Genomic DNA, 12740 nt, shown 5'->3' with positions numbered 1-12740 from the left:
AGCTCCACTTCTAGAGCTTAGGAGACCTTGGGCTCTGTCAGTGACCAACACGGAGGTTGATTTACAGATTGGCCTCAGGCTCAGTGTGGTCAGTTTCCATAGTAATTTTCAGTTGGCCAGGATGTTCCAGCTGACGGGCCCATATCGCCCCACGTTCTTGTCCAATCGGAGCCTTATGCTGTTCATACCCCTGGCCGGCCAGTGCTTGGCTTTCTGGGATGCCCTTCCCACTGGCCTTCCCTCTCACTGGAGCTGTGGCAAGCTGAACTGGGTTTGTGGTTGTTCCAGGATTTCAGGCCCTGAAGCTAAGACTACAATACTAGCTTCTCTCTCAGGATGAAGCCTGGCCCCGAAGTCACACGGATTTACCCTCACCGCTGGCTTGTCTGGGATAGGACTTACTGGCTCGTCAAAACATAGAGGCCTCTGGGCATGTCCCAGGGGCTTACAACTTGAAAGCGGCTGCTGTCTCTTCCCCTCCCTGTGTCTCCAGCCTTTTCTCTTCTCCGGTAACCTTTCATGTCCCCTGTCAGTTTCGAAGCTCTTCCTCTGTTTCCCTCTTTGGAGCAGAGCATTGTCTCGTTTTTGTTCTAGTTTTTATTTTCTCTGACTTTCTCCCCTCTCCCCTACATTCACGGCGGCACCCTCGGGCAGCCGCATCACCGGTAAGTCCTCAGGTTAACACTTTCTTCTTTTAAAAGAGTGAGCCATGTGGCCCAGCAACTGTGCTAAGTGTGTGCCATCCTAATTCGAAAACCTATGTTTACACAGGACCTAAAAATCAAGTTTTTTTTTTTCATAACTTCCAAGCAGAGTAATCAGTGTGTCCTTCAATAGACGGATGCATAGACAAACTTACTATAGTGTATCCATGTGGTGGGACACACTTTAACCATTGGAAGGGATGTGCTATCAATTACTCAAACCTGGTAAATTTGAAATATGTGTTACCAAGAACCATCACTGTTACTGCTTTGAAAAATACTACACAATGTACAACTCATCTGCCTGCCATTCTGAAAGGGTCCATCTGTAGGATGGTGATCGCGCCAGTCAGTGGTCGCCACAAGGTTTGCAGTAGTTAGGACGGAATAAGCAAACCATAACGGATTTTTTTATGTCGATGATTATATGTGCAACAGTAACCAAATATGTGATTTTATGTCCTTTAAAACTAGCAGAGCTTGGGCGTGGAAGAGTGGCCGAGAATGCTTGACGCTTTTCAGAGGACCAGAGGTTTTCAACACGTGTGCCCTATGCCTCACAGCTGCCTGTCGCCCCATCACCAGGAGATTCGAAACCTTCCTCTGACCTCTGTGGGCACCCACACTGACCACCACTGCTTCCACATTCACATATGCAAATCAATCCTTAAAAAAAGTTAGAACAGAGGGTGAATGTTAGTGTAGCAATTTTTAAAACCCATATATTCTTCCCCAAGGAAGAGCACGCCAGTCGGTTACCCAATATCAAGGGGTCACCCTTGAAAACATACACACAAGTAACCTCATACAGATTAGACAGGTTATATTTAAGAATATATACATAGGCGTATGTAAACATATATATGTATATACATACATACATATATATATATATATATATATATATATATATATATGTATATGTATTATGTAACAGCAATTGATGGGGAAAAGGCCATGAATTTTGAAGAGAGCAAGGAGGGATATGTGGGAGTTTGGAGGGAGAGAAGAGAAGGGCAAATGATTATAATCTCAACATCTAAAAGACATCATTTAAAAAATCGCTTAAGGTGATTGGCAGGAAGAAAGGCCTGTGATGGCAGGCAGGTTGTGGGAAAAGAATATAGTACAGAAAGAAAGGAGGCAGTGACCTAACTTTGGAATGAGTTCAGAGAGACTAGCAGTAATTGCATTGCTAACTTTCTCCCATGCTGGTAAACAACCCCCATGTTGGCTCAGACTTATCATGGGGTTAAGTAAATGGATGCTGAGCCCTGGAAAGCAGGTTTCTCACTGTTGAAAAGGGAGGTAGAAGCCACAAGCAGGCAAGACTAGATGCTCTGCAGTGATCAACAGGTAGTGCTAGGAGCACCTGCCCGGGCTCATGTTTCTGCTAACGCACACACCGGTGGATGCCCGTGGAAATATTCATAGGAATGTGTGTGCGAGCAGGTGGGGACACATAGAGCTCCTCGTCCGGCCAATAGAAAAGACGGAGAAGTGAAGAAAACCCAGGAGCTTAGCACACAGCAGATCTTAGTTCCTCGTAGCACTCTCTGTTAGAAGGAACTAGGATTCCTTGTAGAAATGAATGGTTGGTTCTAAGGTGAGGCCAGGGGCACACACAGCGTTCAGGCAGCACCTTGTAGTTCCAGAAGGTAAGGTAGTCCTTCAATAAAGACCACAATGGGATGTGTCAAGGAATAGTGGGTCCAAAAGAAAGCATTTCCAGTGGTCCTAACTGGAGCAATGGAGCAAAATAGGCAGCATAGTACTGAATGGTGACCCAATGGGCAAAACAAATATCCACCAGTGAAGATAGGTGGATAATTAGGTAAACGGGGAGAATATACACACTTCTTGTGCGAAAGGATTGCCCACAATTTATACAGACGTCCCACTGCCTCAGAGGTCTCCGAACTGCAGTGATCAGTGAGTCCTCCCAAGAAACCAGCATGGAGTATGGCACGCTCTCCCAACCATCAAGAGATACGAGAAACCCCTGAAATCCCAAAAACAATCTAAGCCCACAGCACGGAGACGCTCACACACCGGTGTTAAGGCAGCACTGTTCGGACGAGCTCAAGATACAGCACCACAGACACATCTGCCGGCCCAGGAGTGGATAAAGAGAACGGGGGTGTGTGCACACAATGGAGGTTTAGTCAGCCACAAAGAAGAATGAAATGATATCGTTTGCAGGAAGCCAGTGGAATTGGACGTGACCGTGTTAACTGAAAAAAAAAAGCTACATGTTTCCTCTCAAGTAGAATCTACCTGATATGCCTATGCTTTAAAATATTATGTAATGTATAACACATATATCATTTATACACAGGTGTTATGTAGATACTGTTACATTATCTATTTAGGTTTTACATATTATAATATAGACACTAACTATGTTTTCTCAATACTCGTTGACCAGTTATAACCAGGTGCACTATGCAAATGCCCTAAAATCTAAAACTGTGCCACACAAAACTATTTATAAAGATGGAACTTACTTCTCACGCAGGCAGGCACGTGCGGTCACGGTGGTGTGGGTGAAGGAGATAGACCCTTTGGGGGCCCCTGCGAATCTGGACTCTGGCAGCCCAGCCGAGCTGCTGTCCGCTGGGTGAGAGGGAGTGAGCGCAGGGGTCAAGGTTTAGAGACTTCGCTATTAATAACAAACCAGACACAAACAGGAAAGGTATTTGCATGGCTTGCTGATCTGGCTCTCTTCCTCTCGGGACTTCTCTCAGTTTCTCTCCCTCCGTGGCTTTGCTAGTTCTTCTCCTTTCTGCCTTTCTTCCCTTCTCCACTCCACGCCATTCTTCTTTCTCTCTTCCCCACCCAGACACTCGCTTCAGAAGCCACAGACTCTCCCGCCTTGCATCTCTGCCATAGAATTGGGGCTCTACAGTACCCTCAATGTAGCCCAAAGTATTGCATATTTTTCACTTTCTGATCTACAGTAACTTTCACTAGAACCTTTCCTGTTGTAGCTCCTCAAACAGAGACTCCTTGGCTCTGCTATGCGGCTCCAGGGGGTGATATACACAGTGGTTAAGACATCCCAGCTCTCTTGTCTGGGCTTCTACTGTCCAACAGACCCCATGGCCACCTCTTTATCCTAAAAGTATAAATAAGGCTGAAGAAATACTCTTGGCAAGTTGCAGGAGGGGAAGACGCAAGATCATGTCCTGAGGATGGCTGGTGTGTTGGTTTGAAAGAAAATGGCCCACACAGGCCTGCACAGGGAATGACATTAGAAGTGGCCTTGTTGGAGTGGGTGTGGCCTCGTTAGAGTGGGTGTGGCCTAGTTGTAGTAGGTGTGGCCTCGTTGTAGTAGGTGTGGCCTCGTTGGAGTGGGTTTGGTCTTTATGGAAGAGGTGGTCACTGGAGGCAGACTTTGAGGTATCAGACAAGCCACTCCTTGTGTGGAAGTCACTTACTTACAGCCTCTGCAGATCGAGATGTAGAACTCTCAGCTACCACTCCAGCATGTCTGCCTGCACTCTGCCATGCTTCCTGCCATGGTGAAAATGTCTGAACTACAAGCCAGCCTCAACAAAATGTTTTCCTTTAGAAGAGTTGCCGAGGTCATGATGTCTCTTCACAGAGATAGAAAACCGAACTAAGACAGCTGGTCTAGGAGAAGGGCATTTCAGAGTCTCAGACTCCTACTGGATGGTCTCAGGGGGGAAGTGTGATGATATTGGGAGAACTTTCAAGTTTCAGGACACGAGGCCATGGCAACTACCTTCTTTTAAGGTTCCAATGGAAACCAAAGTTCAATTCCAACAACCCCCCCCCCCCGGAGAACCAATGAATTTATTGGGTTATTTAGAGTGTAGATGAGGAGTTACTACACCTACAGGTAGATGAACCCCAAAACAGCCTCACTGGAAAGTCCTCAGCCTGCATGGAGGATGGTTTCCCTCAGAGCTGCTTAGTGCCTCAGACTTCTCCAGCCTCCGGGCTAGGGTTTGGAACTCAATGCTGACAGTGCGCGCCCGACAATGAACACTAGAGGGCGCCAGAGCACGAGGTTGGTGAACCCCAAAAAAGACCATCTTCTGTAGCCTGGAGAATCCTTAGCCTGACAAGAAATAGACCATAGATGGGTAACAGGCTAAATGGAACCTCATTTGACTGGCCATGGAGTAGGACAAGCAGCTTTGGAGTAGAAGGGGAGAAGTGGCTCCCTGCTCCACTGGGGGACGGTGACTGAGGCTTGCGGCTCAGGACTGTGAGTTCAGAGAGGAGACGTCTTAAAGGATACTATAAAACAATGGACTTGCTGCTTTCAGGAACCCCGTCCACTCTTCTAGACAAGTAACAAGAAGCACTGCGCAGTACAGTAGTCAGCTTTAAGGGAGATGTGCAGGGTCCCCAAGACAGAGGTCAGGACCACCCTCAGATGATAGCAGGTCTAGAAACAAGGGGAGGTGAAAACCGTCCTGCCCAGCACGGCTCGGAGAAAATGGTAGGCCGGCAGCTAAGGCTTAGCCGCGGGGCTTGGACGTCATCAAAGCGAAGAGGAAGTATGAGGAATCCAGAAGAAGATGCCTAAAAACCGAGAATCATCGTGTGAAAACAATAATATAAAATTGATCTGATAGCCTGGAAGCTGGTGTTGGGTTATTAAAGCCATAAAACAATCCAAGAAAATTTAGATGCACGTGTGCGGTGGGAACATTTTTGAGTGTAGAAAAGAGTGAACTCTTGTGGCAGTTCTTAAGTTGGGCACATAGATGATGTTTTTAGACTTAAATTAAAACAAAACAAAAACAAAAGAACAACCAAAAAAAAATGACTGAGCATGTGGTAGTGTATGCATTTAATTTCATCACTCAGGAGACAGAGACAGGCATATTTCTGCACGTACAAGGCCAGCTTGATCTACTTAGTGAGTTGAGACCCTACTTTACATGTATCAGGCTCTCTCTCTCTTTCTATGTGTGTGTGTGTGTGTGTGTGTGTGTGTGTGTGTATGTATATATATACATATACACATATATACACACATATATATTCTAATATATCATATATACAACAGATAGAGATGCATATATATATATTAGAAGAGATTACAAAAAAATAAGGGGCACAGTTTTCAAGCTGTGCTGAGAAAAAAAGGTTTGAAAACCCCACTTCAGGGGCTGGACAGATGGCTCAGTGGTTAAGACCACTGGTTGCTCTTCCAGAGGTCCTGAGTTCAATACCCCGCCCTCCCCACCCACCCACATGGTGGATCTTAACCATCTATAATGAGATCTGGTGCCCTCTTCTGGCCTGCAGGCAGAACACCGTATACATAATTAAAAAATCTTTTTTAAAAATCGTGATTCAGAGGAATATCTTTTTTACAAAATAGAAAAACATCAAAAGAAAATAAATATTGAAAAAAAATAAAAAGAAACCCACTTCAAGTAATTCATCAGAGACAAGAGGAAAGAAAGGAGGAGAAGAGAGAGATTGGGAGGGAGATGGGGAGGGAGAGAGAGGTGTAGGATGATATCATTATGCAGCAAGGCAGGTCCAGGATAAGGTGAAGCCTATCACTGGATGAGAAGGAAGGGCAGGTGTGGGAGTGTCTAATAAGGGGGGGGGAGGAGAGGTGGGAGAATCAAGAGGAGATGGAGGGGGGAAGAAGAAGAAGGAGCTGGGAACCAACATGGTGGCAGACGTAAATATTCTTCTCTGCACATAAATACTGGTTGTTATGAGTATTTTGGTGTGTTCTTTAATGTGGTGACTTCACTGAGTTCAAAAGAAAGTGTATTGGCGGGACGCACCAAGCCCGCCTCGAAACTGGGATGTGTGTGCCAGGCATGGTAACAACTCGCCTATGACAGTGTGTAGAAACTGGCTGGGAGACAGCAGGGGGACGTGTGTGTGTGTGTGGTGGGGGGGGGGGGGGGTTCGCGGACCTCGTGGTACAGCAGCAGCCGGGGCAAGCAGACCTGGCTCAGCGGCCCGCAGCTCGCGGGCGCGCATGGAGTGAGAACACGTGGGAATGGTAGCCATCGATTCTATTTTAATATTTTAAAATTTTTTACCGCAACAAAGAGGGAGGGGGAATGGTTTGAAAGCAAGAGGAACAGAAAATACGGTGTCAAGAGAAAGCCTCTACAGTGAAAAAGCAGTTAAATGTACCCTATTAAAATACAGATGCTTAGGGTTAGATTGTGGTGTTCCATGTCGTTAATCCCGACACTCAAGAGGCAGGGGTAGATGGATCTCTGTGTTTGACCACCTACCTGGTCCACCGAGCAAGTTCCAGGACAGCCAGGGCTACACTAAGAAACCTTGTCTCAAAAAAAACCAAAAAAAAAACAAAAAAAAAAAAAAAAAAAAAAGCAGCAACAACAAACAAGCCCACCGTCTGTAAGAGGGACATCATAGAGCAAACAATATGGAGGTAAAGAAAGCTATGCCAGTGTGTACTGAGGGCATGAAGCAAGAGTGGCCATGCGCATGCAACGGGATGCTGAACAGGCATCTCTCAGTTCGATTAAAGCCTAAAGGCTAAAAATCATTGCAGTGTGTACTCGATGCCCAATTGCTTTGGTCTCAAAGCCTCCCCCCTGCACCCCACATGCTGAAATCGAATCGCCAACGTACCGTATTAAGAAGTAAGCCCTGAAGAGCGGATCAGGCCATGAGGCATCTTCCTCAAAAGTGAATTAAGGTCGCAAATCGTGGGCGTGACTTATCTGTGGGAGTATTTTGCTGTGTGGGCGTGGTCTGTGGGGAGGGTCCTGTGGACAATAATTTGCTTCTCTTCTCTCATTCGCTCTCTGCCCTTCACCAGGGATAAAGCTGGAAAGAAATCCCCAGCCAAATGCTGGTTCATGAATCTTGGACATTCCAGTCTCCAGAGCCACGAGCCAATTAAATTTCTGTTCTTTATAAGTGATCCAGCCTGTGACATTCTGTGACAGCAGTCCAATCCGAAGTGAGGTGTCAGAACCCCAGCGGGATATTCTAATACTGTCACTCCAACTCTCAGAATTGGTACAGGAGACTGGCGCGCGGTGAAGACGAGCTCCTGAGGTGCCGTGCCCTTCTCTCGCGCGTCCAGATGACTTTCCTTTGCCAGGCAAAGAGGGCTCTGCGGAGAAAGCTTGATTGGCATCTCTGGAATCTGGGGAGTCCATGTGCTATTCGAAAGCCCTGGCCAGATTAGCTTAAAGCAACCAGAGCGATAGAGAGAGGCTTAGAAAGAAGCTCCAGCAGGTGGTACAGGCGGGGAGGCAATGCGCACATTTCTTATGGCTCATTTATTTGGGTATGTTATGTGTACGGGTGTTTTGTGTGTGTGTGTGTGTGTGTGTGTGTGTGTGTGTGCCTCTGCACATCAGAAAAGGGCATTGGATCCTATAAGACTACGGGTATATAGACGGTTGTGAGCCACCATGTGGTTGCTGGGAATTGAACTCAGGACATCTGGAAAAGTAGTCAGTGCTCTTAACCACGAGCCATCTCTGCAGCCCTGATCTGTATGCTTCTTCTGTGTAGAAATTGAACCGCCTTGTGTGGGGATTGGGCAAGGGAGGGAAGAAGGGAGGGAGGGGGTAAGGGAGGGAAGGATGAATGAAGAGAGGGAGGGGGAGCTAAGTAAAAGAGAGTTTGAAATCTTTATTGTTACCCAGGATCAGGCCTCTAAACACCAGGACCAAAAAACAAAAATAAAAACAACCAAAGCCAAAGACGATTTAGACATCCTGTACCTCGCCTGGTGGGAACAATTGTAAAGACAGAACAGCAATGGCAGCCGCAAGTCTAATGACACCAATAGGCACCCACAGCTACAACACTGGGACCACGTGGCCCAGGAAGCACTGTGAGCAGCAAAGTCATGGATTGTCACTAGGAACCCAAGCAACAGATCAAATTGTTTCTGTGGGCAGAGATTTGATTCAAGTTCAGTGTCAACTCTGATCGGCGTCCAGAGAAAACCATACATTCAAACGCTAGTGGTTGTGGGGATGTATTTACAAACATCCTCTAAAGTAACACTCAGGGGGACAGTGGTGGTACTTTTAGTCTCCCGGCTGTTCTCGCACACAGAGGAAGGCACCTGTACTGACTGGTTTCGTGTCAACTTGACACAAGCTGGAGTTATCACAAAGAAAGGAGCCTCAGTTGAGGAAATGCCTCCATGAGATCCAGCTGTAAGGCATTTTCTCAACTAGTGATCAAGGGGGGAGGGCCCAGCCCATTGTGGGTGGAGCCATCCCTGGCCCAGCCCATTGTGGGTGGAGCCATCCCTGGGCTGGTAGACCTGGGTTCTATAAGAAAGCAGGCTGAGCAAGCCAGGGGAAGCAAGCCAGTAAGTGACATCCCTCCGTGGCCTCTGCATCAGCTTCTGCTTCCTGACCTGCTTGGGTTCCAGTCCTGACTTCCTCTGGTGATGAACAGCAATGTGGAAGTGTAACCTCAACAAACCTTTTCCTCCCCAACTTGCTTCTTGGTGATGATGTTTGTGCAGGAATAGAAACCCTGACTAAGACAGCGCCATTGTTGGACCTGTGTTGGTGGTGGATTGGATGGACAGCCACAGTCATCTAACTTCTATGTCACCGCAGTGCCAGACACATGGAGAACGCAAGCATTAAAGGGCTGAGGGAACTGTCATCTGAAACAAGCAGTGTGTCTATAAAACAAAACAAACCGCTTCTGACAAAACCAACTGCATTTTTTTAAACCAGAATTATGAAATCACTCCCTTATGGGATTACAGTTAGACATGAACATAATCTAATCATTTGCCAATCTCTCATTCAACTTTAAATAACACCAGCAGCCACAAGACAATTCAGTGAAAACTGGCTGAAGGTCTGCAGATAAAAAGGACCTGCTGAAAATGCAGGAAGCTCTGATGAAGATTCACCAGGCTGCTCTCTGAATTCAGATGCCTCATTAATATAATACAGTGGATTAGGGAGAGTCCATTTTAAATCTCTCTCTCTCTCTCTCTCTCTCTCTCTCTCTCACACACACACACACACACACACACACTCACATACACACACACATACTTCAGAACCCAGGACCACTCACCATGGGCTGGGTCCTCCCCCATCAACAACTAATTAAGAAAATGCCCTTCTTGCTTGACTATAGCCTGCTTTTCTGGAGGCATTTTCTAATTGAGGTTCTATTCTCTCTGATGACTCCAGTGTGTGTCAAGTTGACACACGACTAGCCAGTACACTATGAGAACTCCAATTTAAGCATGCACACTTAATGATCTAAAGCCACCATCTGCATTTGAGAGAGAATACATCAGGTTTGTTTTCTGAGTCTGGTTTACCTCACTCAGAATAGTTATTTTCAGCTCTGTGATTTACCTGTAAATTTAATAGTTTCAGTTTTTCAAAGTAGAGTAATATTCCATTGTGCTAGTGTATCAGATTTTCACCATTACCCATCAGGTGATGGCATCTAGGCTGTTTCTATTTCTTGGCTATTGTGAATAGAACAGTAACAAGTCAGAGGACTTGGAGAAATCAAGCTGAATTGGACTTAGAAGTTTCATTCCTTGTGGTGCTTTGAATGCGCTTGGCTCAGGGAGTGGCACTATTTGGAAGTGTGGCCTTGTTGGAGTAGGTGTGTCACTGTGAGTGTGGGCTTTAAGACCCTCATCCTAGCTGCCTGGAAGCCAGCCTTCTCCTGTCTGCCTCTGGATGAAGATTTAGAACTCTCAGCTCCTCCAGCCCTACATCTGCCTGGATGATGCCATGTTCCCATCTGTAAGCCAGCCCCAGTCAAGGCCTTATAAACGTTGCCTTGGTCATGGTGTCTCTTCACAGCAGTAAACCCTAACCAAGACACCCCTACTGGCTAACATTCATAGAAGTTTCTACACCTGCTACCAGGAAATAAAAGTAATCAGCAAATTTACCCAGCTATTAACCTTGAGAAACATGAACCAGAAGAACTAGGACTGTCCTGGCAAGATATCCACACTGGTGCAATAGTGGCAGGGTTGTTATAGAACTAACCAACCACTGATAAAATTTACAAATGCAAGCCATGCTTGGTTAATGAGGCCAAAAACCCATGGCTGGCTGTATCATATACTCTAGGGAAGAATCTATTATTCCTATTCAGTCAAATGTACATTATATTAAATCAACTCCGATAGGCGGCTCACTACACCCATAGATTAGTAGCGTTTGTCTCAGCTCTCACCACAGAAGCTTCTTCTTGCAGTAGATGGTGATTTTTAATATATGCTGCCTCCAGGATGGCTGGGACTTGACCTGACTGAAGGCAGCAAAGAACGAAGAAAAATAAAGAAAAACAGATACACTTCAAGGTGGGCTGTGCACACACTAATGAAATGACCACACCAACTATGAAATGACCCAGAAGTCAGTGAGTTTATTATGTACTGCACAGAGGAATGGAGTTAGCTAAGTCTTGGCAAGAGATATCTGTAAGTGAACAGTCTCAGGCTGTGAACATCCTGAGCTCTGGTTGTTTGCATACATTGTCAACATTCCCACTCGGACTAGAGGAAGCTTTGCCATTCCATGCCTGACCCATATGCTGACAGTGTTGCGAGGTCCCGCGGGTCTGAGGCATTAGGTCTTTGACATGGTCATGCTCATGTCAACACTGCCCTTTCTGCAGAGGTCCGGGAACTGTCCAGCAAGAAGGGGCAGAAAGATTGTGAGAGCCAGAGGCAGTGGTTGACTACAAAGAAATGTTTTCTAGCAGGGCAGGGCCGATGCATCCACAAGCTCACAGCGGCTGTGTCTGCATGCAGGAGGTCAATACAAAATCCAAGCTAGATAAAATCCCAGCTTAGACGGGGCGGGGGGGGGGGCTTTGTGAAGATCCAGCCCCTCCTGAGGAGCGATTGGCAATTGGTTGTTGCTGGAGGAGGCGGAGTCAGTTTCCTTCAGTCATGTGGTTCCTGAGAGTGTGCGGGTGCTCTAGTAGACTGTCCCGCTCTGCCGCTCCCCTCCAGCCCCGACAATACTCCTCTCTGTTCCTGCAGGGAGTGCAGAAGGTCATACTCCACTTTTAATGTAGGTGATAGGGATTCCAACTCGGGTCCTCACACTTGTACAGTAAGTGCTCTTTCCCACTGAACTAGCTCTACACACACACGCACACGCACGCACCCCAAATATTTATTGCGTTAGCAATCTGAAAATAAGTATGAAAGATATGGGATTGAAGAATGGTTTTGGGGAAATAGACAATAGGGAAATAAAGTGTGATGAATATAGGGTCCGGGTGGCCCAGGGCTTCTGAGGTATCTGATTCTGTGACCATTAGACAAAGTGGACAAATCTGTTGGTAGCATGGGAACAAAATAAAGTCATAAGCCAGATCATTATCTGTGGTGGTTTGAATAGATTTGGCTCATAGATTCATGTTTGAATGTTTGGCCATAGGGCATGGTAGTATAAGGAGGTGTGGCCTTATTTGGAGGAGGTGTGGCTTTTTTGGAGGAGGTGTGGCCTTGTTGGAGGGGTGTGGCCTTTTGGAGGAGTGTGGCCTTGTTGGAGAGGTGTGGCCTTGTTAGAGGAGGTGTGGCTTTTTTGGAGGAGGTGTGGCCTTGTTGGAGGCCTTGTAACTCTGTAGGTGAGCTTTGGGGTCTCCTAGGCTCAGGCTCTGCCAGCACAGAAGATTATTCCCTCCTGGCTGCCTGAGGGGACAGTTCCGTTCTGCTGCCTGTAGAACTCTCACAGTTCCTACAGCACCAAGTCTGTCTGCATGCTGCCACACTTTCTACCATGATGATAATGGACTAAACCTCTGAAACTGTAAACCAGCCTAAAGTGGAATCTTAAGGGTTCTTTGGAGAATCAGTTGTGTTGGATGGTGGTTTTCTGGGGCAAACACGTGAAGGAATATTTTCCTGAAGTAGATGCAGGTGAAAGGCACAGACAGACTCAGGAGAGAGGATGTTCTGCTAAAGGAAACTCATGAAAGAACACATGATGACTGATTCTTTGCTAATGACACACATGTATTCGTCTGCCTTACATTGAGTAGTTGAGCTCCATTTGTTGGGACTCC

The sequence above is a fragment of the Micromys minutus genome (assembly GCF_963924665.1).
Source record: "Micromys minutus genome assembly, chromosome: 27".
NCBI classification, from domain to species: domain Eukaryota; kingdom Metazoa; phylum Chordata; class Mammalia; order Rodentia; family Muridae; genus Micromys; species Micromys minutus.
This window is presented reverse-complemented; position numbering follows the sequence as displayed.